Source organism: Salmo salar, chromosome 06 (genome assembly GCF_965601325.2).
Source record: "Salmo salar chromosome 06, fSalSal1, whole genome shotgun sequence".
Classification (NCBI taxonomy): domain Eukaryota; kingdom Metazoa; phylum Chordata; class Actinopteri; order Salmoniformes; family Salmonidae; genus Salmo; species Salmo salar.
Window position 1 is genome coordinate 85050696 of NC_138296.1, and position 13066 is coordinate 85063761.

Genomic DNA, 13066 nt, shown 5'->3' on the forward strand with positions numbered 1-13066 from the left:
GTTCCTTTTTTAAAAGGTAAGATGCCCAAATCACAATTTCTAGTTGAATGAACATACAATTTTAACAAACACATAATTTTAAGTATACTGAAATTTGGCTACGTTTTCTCAAGTTGGAGCTAAGTTTGGGCCAACTAAAAATGTTAAGTTCAGGTAACACTTTGACCGAAACGTTGAGTAAACAACAAAAAAAAAGTTGTGGAATCAGTTGCTTAATATTAATCAGTTGAAACGGGATTTTGTTTTTACAGTGTACTTCAATACAAATTGGATTTAAACATGTACTCTGAAAACAAATATCATATCTCCTTAGAAATGTTTATCTATCTATCATGATGTTTTCCATATCTCCCATCTACAGTAAAACTGTAGAAAAAGAAAAGGGATGAATGTAAGACTTACGTTCCTGTGAACATGTCAACCTGAATACACACATCAAGGAAGATTACAAAACCTATCTCCCTGTATGAATGTTTGTTAAATAATGTGATGGTGTCTCCCTGTATGAATGTTTCATAAATAATGTGATGTGTCTCCCTGTATGAATGTTTGTTAAATAATGTGATGGTATCTCCCTGTATGAATGTTTGTTAAATAATGTGATGGTGTCTCCCTGTATGAATGTTTCATAAATAATGTGATGTGTCTCCCTGTATGAATGTTTCATAAATAATGTGATGGTGTCTCCCTGTATGAATGTTTGTTAAATAATGTGATGGTGTCTCCCTGTATGAATGTTTGTTAAATAATGTGATGGTATCTCCCTGTATGAATGTTTGTTAAATAATGTGATGGTGTCTCCCTGTATGAATGTTTCATAAATAATGTGATGGTGTCTCCCTGTATGAATGTTTCATAAATAATGTGATGGTGTCTCCCTATATGAATGTTTGTTAAATAATGTGATGGTGTCTCCCTGTATGAATGTTTGTTAAATAATGTGATGTGTCTCCCTGGATGAATGTTAAATAATGTGACGGTGTCTCCCTGTATGAATGTTTCATAAATAATGTGATGTGTCTCCCTATATGAATGTTTGTTAAATAATGTGATGGTGTCTCCCTGTATGAATGTTTGTTAAATAATGTGATGGTGTCTCCCTGTATGAATGTTTCATAAATAATGTGATGGTGTCTCCCTGTATGAATGTTCGTTAAATAATGTGATGGTGTCTCCCTGTATGAATGTTTCATAAATAATGTGATGGTGTCTCCCTGTATGAATGTTTGTTAAATAATGTGATGGTGTCTCCCTGTATGAATGTTTCATAAATAATGTGATGGTGTCTCCCTGTATGAATGTTTGTTAAATAATGTGATGGTGTCTCCCTGTATGAATGTTCGTTAAATAATGTGATGGTGTCTCCCTGTATGAATGTTTCATAAATAATGTGATGGTGTCTCCCTGTATGAATGTTTCATAAATAATGTGATGGTGTCTCCCTGTATGAATGTTTGTTAAATAATGTGATGGTGTCTCCCTGTATGAATGTTTCATAAATAATGTGATGGTGTCTCCCTGTATGAATGTTTGTTAAATAATGTGATGGTGTCTCCCTGTATGAATGTTTGTTAAATAATGTGATGGTATCTCCCTGTATGAATGTTTGTTAAATAATGTGATGGTGTCTCCCTGTATGAATGTTTGTTAAATAATGTGATGGTGTCTCCCTGTATGAATGTTTCATAAATAATGGGATGATGTGTCTTCACTCAAAATGAATCCATCTCAGGTTTCAGTTTGCATTTAAAGAGACCTGCAATGCCTAGACAGAAATTATTTGCATTGTGTAGTAGGATATAAAATAAATAATTACCTCTCAGCATACTGTACTATCCCATCTCTACACACCTTCCTTCCCAAGTCCCTCCCCCTCTGTCTGTCAGAAGTTCTCCGCTTCCTACTGTCCAAGTTGGGAATTGCCTTCCACTTTGCGGTCTTTGGCAGTTAACTTACCAAACTAGGCCTGTCCGGTGTCAGAGCCCCTCTCCTTCTGAATCATTCCTACCGCCTGGCTGCCTGCACAGGGGCTGGAAGCTGCTGGTAGAGAGATCCATAACCCCCCAGGTTCTCCTGTCTCTGTCACTCTAGTCTAGTATACAGCAGCTGCCCCAGAGTACCCCCACCAACACCTCCCACAAAGACAGAGAGAGACAGACACCACCACCACGCTGACCCCCAGCCACAGTTGAGAGCAGCTGACACTGAAGGAAGAAAACAATAGGAAGACAGGTGATCATTGCTAGGGTCTGTTTATTTTCAGAACCTCCACACAGGACCATACACTCTGATTTGAACAAACAAACACGTAATCACAGTTGCAGAAATAACTCTTCTTTAAAGTAGCCTGTGGGTCGGTGAAGACCCCATGCATATAGAAGTTATTTTTTCTCATAATACCGCACAATCCGTTTCATGAAAGATCATTCATCAGGAGGAAATGCACCCGTTATGTGTCTGTAAGGCTTGAGGGGTGAGTCTCAGTAAAAGAGAGGGAAGGCGAGAGAGAGAAGAGAGAGATGGGCGAGTGAGAGAGACAGATGGGGGCAAAGATAAATAGAGGGGTTATAGGGAGAGAGAGATAGAGAAAGAAAGAGAGAGCGAGAGAGAGAGCAAGAGGAGAGAGAAAGTGAGAGCGAGAGAGGAGAGAGAGAGAGGAGAGAAAGAGAGAGCGAGAGAGGAGAGAGAGAGAGAGAGAAAGAGAGGAGAAAGAGAGAGCGAGAGAGGAGAGAGAGAAAGAGAGTGAGAGAGAGAGCGAGAGGGGAGAGAGAGAAAGAGGGAGAGAGAGAAAGAGAGAGAGAGGAGAGAGAGAAAGAGAGAGAAAGAGCGAGAGAGATGGTGTGGTGACACGGCACCTCTATCTTCTCTGGTATGACCCCTCTGCCCCGCCAACGTAGATATAAGATTATAGATCTGGCACTGGCATGATGTTCTACATCTCTCCCTGACATGCCTCGCTTGGGGCCAGAGCGGACTTTATACAGAGCACACTTAGGAATAAGAGGGTATTTATAGATGGATATACTGTAGTAGCCTTTACACCGTGTCAACAAGAAGTCACCAACCAATCATGTTTGACATGTTTTCCTTACATACTGTTTGTCAGGATACCTTATTATCTTATGAATAGATATCAATAGCAATAGCCCAACCATGCATTTGCCCATCATTTGGAAATAATTTCAAAATGAAAGGTAGTTTTGTTGCTTTAAAAATGTTCATGCACTGTGGAATATCCTTGTTGTGTCTCTCCAGTCCAAATGAAGGCCTTTGAAGACAGAATTCTGCTATGCATGTACTTGACCTTAATTCTCTCCATACGCTCAAAAATATTTCTCTAAAAAAGGAAACAAACACAGTTGGTTACTTTGTGTATCCTGTTGAGGGACTAAATGCTTTCATTGTGAATTGCTAAACTCCGACTATAACGCCCCAATATATTTTGCACTTTGGTGCAAGCTAAAATAGAACATCAACTATTCATATTTATGTGTTTATGTCTCGCATCTTCGGCTGTTAACAGCCAGAACAGTCTGATGAAATCCTCAGACTTTCTGTATGGATTTAGAATACTGCAAGTATTGTTCTTTGAGGTTCCTCTGAGGAAAACGGTTGGATCAACCTACTGTATCTATTTCAGGGAGCTGAATGTAAGGAAATCTACTCGGAAGTGGTCCGTCTTCCTCCTTTCTGCACTACTCTAGGCTTTTTGTATCACATTCTGAATGGCGGACAGGTCATCAATAGAGAAACTATTGTGTTTCTAACCAGAAAGGAATAAGCAGGTTATATTTCAGACTCGGACATTGAGGAACTCATAGTGTTGCTTATTAAGCAGCTTATTATCTATTAATTGTTTATATTTTTTATTTTAATTTGCAAAGTGTGTTGAGACTTTGTTAAATGCACTTTAAATAAATTGTGATTTGATTGTGATATGAATTGTGCTATATTAGCCTGATCCCAGATCTGTTTATACTGTCTGGCATAACAACCACCAAAGGAGATGGCTATACAGCACAAACATATCTGGGAACAGGCTAGTAAGATCTGACCCATGTTGTTCCTAATATGTCATCCAAAGATAAGCAGAATATGGACAGTGAAACTGCATGGTAAGATTGCCACTAAGCAACATTGAAATGTTGGGTAACTGAACACAGTGAGGGTCTGAAGTGTCCTCAATGCCAACTTTGTTTACTGAGCCCAGGCGTTGGGTGGAATTAAATTGACATTGATGGAATCCTTAATGATGGCAGCAGATCAATCTCAGCTGTTTAATATGAGCAGGGAAGACAGCAGAGGGCTAGAGGGAGAGGTTATCTTCCTCCCTAAGGATTCCCAGCGGATCTCCTTCCATGTCCTGAAACCATGGTACAGTTACAGATCTGTATCTATCTAAATAAAATCATACTTTCTTCAGATTAAAATATATATATACATTTACAGTAACACTAGCTGTGCAGTATTTTAAATACAGTATATTAAATACAGTATCTGCAGGTTGTTTATGGTTGGTGAGTCTAAATAAGGGCTAGATTCGCAGCTGTAGTGTTTACCGTGAATGCAATCTTCACGAAGAAGGCAACATTGCCATTAAATTCCAATCGAGCTATAGAGCTGAACTTCCGCGATACAGATTGAATCGAGCCCTAAATGTCCAAATGTAGCTGGATACAGTGAGAGGTGCATGAGGGTCGGATGGATCAGACTGCAGACAGGAGGAGGACGGACCAGACAGAGGACAGGAGGAGGACGGACCAGACTGAGGACAGGAGGAGGACGGACCAGACTGCAGGGAGGTGGAGGACGGACCAGACTGAGGAGAGGAGGAGGACGGACCAGACTGAGGACAGGAGGAGGACGGACCAGACAGAGGACAGGAGGAGGACGGACCAGACTGAGGACAGGAGGAGGACGGACCAGACTGAGGACAGGAGGAGGACGGACCAGACTGAGGACAGGAGGAGGACGGACCAGACTGCAGGGAGGTGGAGGACGGACCAGACTGAGGAGAGGAGGAGGACGGACCAGACTGAGGACAGGAGGAGGACGGACCAGACTGAGGACAGGAGGAGGACGGACCAGACTGAGGACAGGAGGAGGACGGACCAGACTGAGGACAGGAGGAGGACGGACCAGACTGCAGGGAGGTGGAGGACGGACCAGACTGAGGAGAGGAGGAGGACGGACCAGACTGAGGACAGGAGGAGGACGGACCAGACTGAGGACAGGAGGAGGACGGACCAGACTGAGGACAGGAGGAGGACGGACCAGACTGAGGACAGGAGGAGGACGGACCAGACTGAGGACAGGAGGAGGACGGACCAGACTGAGGACAGGAGGAGGACGGACCAGACTGCAGGGAGGTGGAGGACGGACCAGACTGAGGAGAGGAGGAGGACGGACCAGACTGAGGACAGGAGGAGGACGGACCAGACTGAGGACAGGAGGAGGACGGACCAGACTGAGGACAGGAGGAGGACGGACCAGACTGAGGACAGGAGGAGGACGGACCAGACTGCAGGGAGGTGGAGGACGGACCAGACTGAGGAGAGGAGGAGGACGGACCAGACTGAGGACAGGAGGAGGACGGACCAGACTGAGGACAGGAGGAGGACGGACCAGACTGAGGACAGGAGGAGGACGGACCAGACTGAGGACAGGAGGAGGACAGACCAGACTGCAGGCAGGTGGAGGACGGACCAGACTGAGGACAGGAGGAGGACGGACCAGACTGAGGACAGGAGGAGGACGGACCAGACAGAGGACAGGAGGAGGAAAGACCAGACTGCAGGCAGGTGGAGGACGGATCAGACTGAGGAGAGGAGGACGGACAAGACTGCGGAGAGGAGGAGGACGGACCAGAATGCGGAGGAGGAAGACAGACTAGACTGAGGACAGGAGGAGGACAGACCAGACTGAGGAGAGGAGGAGGACAGACCAGACTGAGGAGAGGAGGAGGACAGACCAGACTGAGGAGAGGAGGACGGACCAGACTGAGGACAGGAGGAGAACAGACCAGACTACAGACAGGAGTGTTTATACAATATAAGAGATGTCAAAACAAACAAACTCTTTCCTGCCGTTCAGGTATAGGCTTAGATATATGTGTTTTTAGGCAACAAAGGAAAGCCTACACTTGTGCATAATCAATGCTTTATGAATATGGATATGCCTAAATTAATATCAAAGGCTAATACATTAATTTATGCAGATCTCACCACAGCATGCAAAGCAGAGAAGGTGTTTATTCTGGAACTACTTATTCAAGTCTATTCTAACATGACTAATATGCATAAACATTATTGATCACAAAACGTTGGTTTCAAGCTGTAGTTTACACTTGCAGACTATGATATCTCCTGCTGAGTCATCCTCAACATGTATCATAAACCCAGAACCTAAAGTCATTCTAGTAAGAGTTGGAACTTTGGAAATGACACCATTCTGTACACAGCTGCTTGGAGACAGTGAAGTTACAAATATATGAACAATTTACATAAAGCAACCCATAAGAGATTAAAACCAAGCGTACAGTATGATTTAAAAAAATTTTTTTAGTTAGCACATAGGAGAGGATTAAGAAACATAAAAAAACGTAATCCTTACTTCATAGACTAATAGGATCATTCAGAATGAAATCTTCTTTTAAAGAAATTAAGTTTAATGCTGATGCAGTTTAAGAAGTTCACACAAGGGAATCATTACAAATGACTAGAACCACTAAGGACATAGATTACAGTAAATTGGTAGCCTCAGCATGCCCATACTTAATACACGTGCTTTTGCGGACTAAAGGTTTATCCTTTTTAAAATAAATGTTAGAAATTGAGACTTCATAGGCTAGTTATTGTGCATCCAAAATACAGTAAAACAAACATCATAAATCTGACACTTTATCCACATAGCAAAAACCATCTCAGTTATTTCTAACCGCGACCCCCCTCTTCCTAACCCCGAACCATTTATCCCAGCCCTGAAGACCCGAGGCCAGCTGACAGATGCTCAGACAGAGAATGTGGGTGGGATTATGGGTAAAGCACTAGTGGCTGTCTGTTACATCATCTAGTCACATGACTTCCCCCAGTGTCAGAGGATAGGAAGAGGTTGATCTGGCTGCTATCGCCATAGTACCAAAATGTACAACTAAAGAAAAGACATATACAGAGTTCAGGGACTCAGGAAAAAACATACACAGCTCAAATGGATAGCTCAATGTTGCCATGTTCTTACTGCAGTAAAATAGCACTGTAAGAGAGTTATAATGTAATGTGTGAGGAAGGGAGAGTCTCGTACCAGACTAGAAACCCAAGTAACTATCTATCCCATTCTGGGTATTGGACAGCTGCTCTCACCATAGGAAGTCACAGCTCTGTTCATTTTGATGTTAATAGCCTCTCGGGCAGCATCTTTTGCAGATCTGGTGTGTGGGTGTGTTTGTAATGTACACTGAACAAAAATATAAACACAACATGTAAAGTGTTGGTCCCATGTTTCATGAGCTGAAATAAAAGATCCCAGAAATGTACCATATGCACAAAAAGCTTGTTTCTCTCAAATTGTGCGCACAAATTTGTTTACATCTGTGTTAGTGAGCATTTCTCCTTTGCCAAGATAATGCATCCAGCTGACAGGTGTGGCATATCATGAAGCTGATTAAACAGCATGATTATTACACAGGTGCACCTTGTGCTGGGGAAAATAAAAGGCCACTCTAAAATGTGCAGTTTTGTCACACAACACAATGCCACAGATGTCTTAAATTTTGAGGTAGTGTACAATTGGCATGCTGACTATAGGAATGTCCACCAGAGCAGTTACCAGATAATTGAATGTAAATTTCTCTACCATAAGCCGCCTCCAACGTCGCTTTAGAGAATTTGGCAGTACGTCCAACCAGACCACATGTATGGCGTCGTGTGGGTGAGCGGTTTGCTGATGTCAACATTGTAAAGAGAGTGCCCCATGGTGATGGTGGGGTTATGGTATGGGCAGGCATAAGCTACGGACAACGAACACAAATGCATTTTATCAATGGCAATTTAAATGCACAAAGATACCTTGATGAAATCCTGAGGTCCATAGTCGTGCCAATCACCCGCCACCATCACCTCATGTTTCATCATGATAATGCACAGCCCAATGTCGCAAAGATCTGTACACCATTCCTGGAAGCTGAAAATGTCCCAGTTCTTCCATGGCCTGCATACTCAGACATGTCACCCATTGAGCATATTTGGGAGGCTCTGGATCAACGTGTACGACAGTGTGTTCTAGTTCCTGCCAATATCCAGCAACTTCGCACAGCCATTGAAGAGGAGTGGGACAACGTTCCACAGGCCACCATCAACAGCCTTATCAACTATATGTGAAGGAGATGTGTCGCGCTACATGAGGCTAATGAAGGTCACACCAGATACTGACTGGTTTTCTGATCCACGCCCCTGCATTTAAAAAAAAAAGGTATCTGAACAACAGATGCATATCTGTCTTCCGAGTCATGGGAAATCCATAGATGAGGGCCTAATGAATGTATTTAAATGGACTGATTTGCTTACACAAACTGTAACTCAGTAAAAGTGTTGAAATTATTCAATATATATGGGACAGTGAGAGTAGGGTGAAGAAAGATTCTGTCTGCAGAAAATAGAGAAATAACAAATAATTAAAGAGCAACAATAAAATAACAGTAACAAGGCTATATACAGGGGGTACCGGTACAGAGTCAATGTGTGGAGGCACAGGTTAGTCATCTTAATTGAGATAATATGTACATGTAGGTAGAGTTAAAGTGACTAGGCATAGATAATAAACGGAGTAGCAACAGCGTAGAAATGGGAGGGGGGGGGGGGGGTCAATCCACATAGCCCAGGTAGCCATTTGATTAGCTGTTCAGGAGACTTATAGCTTGGAGTAGAAGCTGTTTAGAAGCCTTTTGGACATATACTTTGCACTACGGTACCACTTGCCGTACGGTAGCAGAGAGAACAGTCTATGACTAGGGTGGCTGGAGTCTTTGGCAATATTTAGGGCCTTCCTCTGACACCGCCCGGTATAGAGGTCCTGGATGGCAGGAAGCTTGGCCCCAGGGATGTACATGGCCGTATGCACTACCCTCTGTGGTGCCTTGCGGTCGGATGCCAAGCAGTTGCCATACCAGGCGGTGAAGCATCCAGTCAGGATACTCTCAATGGTGCACCTGTAGAACTTTTTGAGGATCTGGGGACCCATGTAAAATCTTTTCAATCTCCTGAATAGGCGTTGTCGCTCCCTCTTCACGACTGTCTTGGTGTGTTTGGACCATGATACTTTGTTGGTGATGTGGACAACAAGGAACTTGAAGCTCTCAACCTGCTCCACTACAGCCCTGTCGATGAGAATAGGGTGTGCTCGGCCCTTCTTTTCCTGTAATCCACGATCATCTCCTTTGTCTTGATCACATTGAGGGAGAGGTTGTTATCCTGGTACCACACTCCCAGGTCTCTGACCTCCTCCCTATAGGCTGTCGCATTGTTGTCGGTGATAAGGCCTTCCACTGTTGTGTCGTCGGCAAACTTAATGATGGTGTTGGAGTCGTACTTGTCCATGCAGGCATGGGTGAACAGGGAGTACAGGAGAGGACTGAGCATGCACCACTGAGGGGCCCCCGTGTTGAGGATCAATGTGCAGATGTGTTGTTACCTACCCTTACCACCTGGGGGCGGACCGTCAGGAAGTCCAGTATCCAGTTGCAGAGGGAGGTGTTTAGTCCCAGGGTCCTTAGCTTAATGAAGAGCTTTGAGGGCTCTCTGGTGTTGAACACTGAGCTGTAGTCAATGAATAACATTCTCATGTATGTGTTCCTTTGTCCAGGTGGGAAAGGGCAGTGTGGAGTGCAATAGAGATTGCATCATCTGTGGATCTGTTGGAGCATTATGCAAATCGGAGTGGGTCTAGGGTTTCTGGGATAATGGTGTTGATGTGAGCCATGACCAGCCTTTCAACGCATTTCATGGCTACAGACGTGAGTGCTATGGGTCGTTATTCATTTAGGCAGGTTACCTTGGTGTTCTTGGGCACAGGGACTATGGTGGTCTGCTTGAAACATGTTGGTATTACAGACTCAGTCAGGGACAGGTTGAAGATATCAGTGAAGACACTTGCCAGTTGGTCAGCGCATGCTCGGAATACACATCCTGGTAATTCGTCTGGCCCAGCGGCCTTGTGAATGTTGACCTGTTGAAAGGTCACATCGGCTACGGAGAGCGTGATCACACGCTGGTCGTCCAGAACAAGTGGTGCTCTCATGCATGCTTTAGTGTTGCTTGCCTCGAAGCGTGCATAGCAGTAATTTAGCTCGTCTGGTAGGCTTGTGTTACTGGGCAGCTCGCGGCTGTGTTACCCTTTGTTGTCCGTAATAGTTTGCAAGCCCTGCCACATCCGACAATCGTCAGAACCGCTGTAGTAGGATTCAATCTTAGTCCTGTATTGATACTTTGACTGTTTGATGGTTCGTCAGAGGGCATAGCGGGATTACTTATAAGCATCCAGGTTAGAGTCCCGCTCTTTGAAAGTGGCAGCTCTATCCTTTAGCTTGGTGCAGATTTTGCTTGTAATCCATGGCTTCTGGTTGGGATATGTACATACAGTCACTGTGGAGACGATGTCATTTATGCACTTATTGATGAAGCCAGTGACTGATGTGCTGTACTCCTCAATGCCATCTGAAGAATCCTGGAACATATTCCAGTCTGTGCAAGCAAAACAGTCCTGTAGCTTAGCATCTGCGTCATCGGACCACTTCCGTATTGAGTGAGTCACTGGTGCTTCCTGCTTTAGTTTTTGCTTGTAAGCAGGAATCAGGAGGATAGAGTTATGGTCAGATTTGCCAAATGAAGGGTAAGGTAGAGCTTTGTATGCGCCTCTGTGTGTGGAGTAAAGGTGGCCTGGAGTTTTTTCCCCTCTGGTTGCACATGTAACATGCTGGTAGAAATGAGATAAAATGGATGTAAGTTTCCCTGCATTAAAGTCCCCAGCCACTAGGAGCGCTGCCTCTGGATGAGCATTTTCTTGTTTGCTTATGGCCTTATACAGCTCATTGAGTGTGATCTTAGTGCCAGCATCGGTATGAAATAGACAGCTACGAAAAATATAGATGAAAATGATCTTGGTAAATAGTGTGCTCAACAGCTTATCATGAGATACTCTACCTCAGGCGAGCAAAATTTTGAGACTTCCTAAATATTCGATTTCGTGCACCAGCTGTTATTTACAAATAGACACAGACACCCACCCCTTGTCTTACCGGAGGCAGCTGTTCTATCTTGCCGATGCACAGAAAACCCAGCCAGCTGTATGTTATCCATGTCTTCTTTCAGCCACGACTCTGTGAAACATAAGATATTACAGTTTTTATTATCCTGTTGGTAGGATAATCTTGATCGGAGCTCATCCAGTTTATTATCCAATGATTGCACGTTGGCTAATAGGACGGATGGTAGAGGGGGATTACCCACTCTCCGTCGGATTCTTACAAGGCACCCCAACATGTCCCCTATATCTCTGTCTCTTCTTCATGCAAATTAAATGGATTTGGGCCTTGTCCGTGTCTGAAGTAAATCCTTTGCGTCCGACTCAAATAAAAAATCTTTGTCCAGAACAAGGCAAGTAATCGCTGTTCTGATATCCAGAACCTATTTTCGGTCATAAGAGATGGTGGCAGAAACATTATGGACAAAATAAGTTACAAATAATGCAAAACAATACACACAATAGCACAATTGGTTAGCAGCCTGTAAAACGGCAGCCATCTTCTCCGGCGCCATTTCTCCAAAATATACTGCTCAAAAAAATAAAGGGAACACTAAAATAACACATCCTAGATCTGAATGAATGAAATAATCTTATTAAATACTTTTTTCTTTACATAGTTGAATGTGCTGACAACAAAATCACACAAAAATAATTAATGGAAATCCAATTTATCAACCCATGGAGGTCTGGATTTGGGAGTCACACTCAAAATTAAAGTGGAAAACCACACTACAGGCTGATCCAACTTTGATGTAATGTCCTTAAAACAAGTCAAAATGAGGCTCAGTAGTGTGTGTGGCCTCCACGTGCCTGTATGACCTCCCTACAACGCCTGGGCATGCTCCTGATGAGGTGGCGGATGGTCTCCTGAGGGATCTCCTCCCAGACCTGGACTAAAGCATCCGCCAACTCCTGGACAGTCTGTGGTGCAACGTGGCGTTGGTGGATGGAGCGAGACATGATGTCCCAGATGTGTGTCAGCAGTTCCTGCAAGAGGAAGGCATTGATGCTATGGACTGGCCCGCCCGTTCCCCAGACCTGAATCCAATTGAGCACCAATTGGATTCAGGTCTGGGGAACGGGCGGGCCAGTCCATAGCATCGATGCCTTCCTCTTGCAGGAACTGCTGACACACTCCAGCCACATGAGGTCTAGCATTGTCTTGCATTAGGAGGAACCCAGGGCCAACCGCACCAGCATATGGTCTCACAAGGGGTCTGAGGATCTCATCTCGGTACCTAATGGCAGTCAGACTACCTCTGGCGAGCACATGGAGGGCTGTGCGGCCCCCCAAAGAAATGCCACACCACACCATGACTGACCCACCGCCAAACCGGTCATGCTGGAGGATGTTGCAGGCAGCAGAGCGTTCTCCACGGCGTCTCCAGACTCTGTCACGTCTGTCACATGTGCTCAGTGTGAACCTGCTTCATCTGTGAAGAGCACAGGGCGCCAGTGGCGAATTTGCCAATCTTGGTGTTGTCTGGCAAATGCCAAATGTCCTGCACGGTGTTGGGCTGTAAGCACAACCCCCACCTGTGGACGTCGGGCCCTCATACCACCCTCACGGAGTCTGTTTCTGACCGTTTGAGCAGACACATGCACATTTGCGGCCTGCTGGAGGTCATTTTGCAGGGCTCTGGCAGTGCTCCTCCTGCTCCTCCTTGCACAAAGGCGGAGGTAGCGGTCCTGCTGCTGGGTTGTTGCCCTCCTACGGCCTCCTCCACATCTCCTGATGTACTGGCCTGTCTCCTGGTAGCGCCTCCATGCT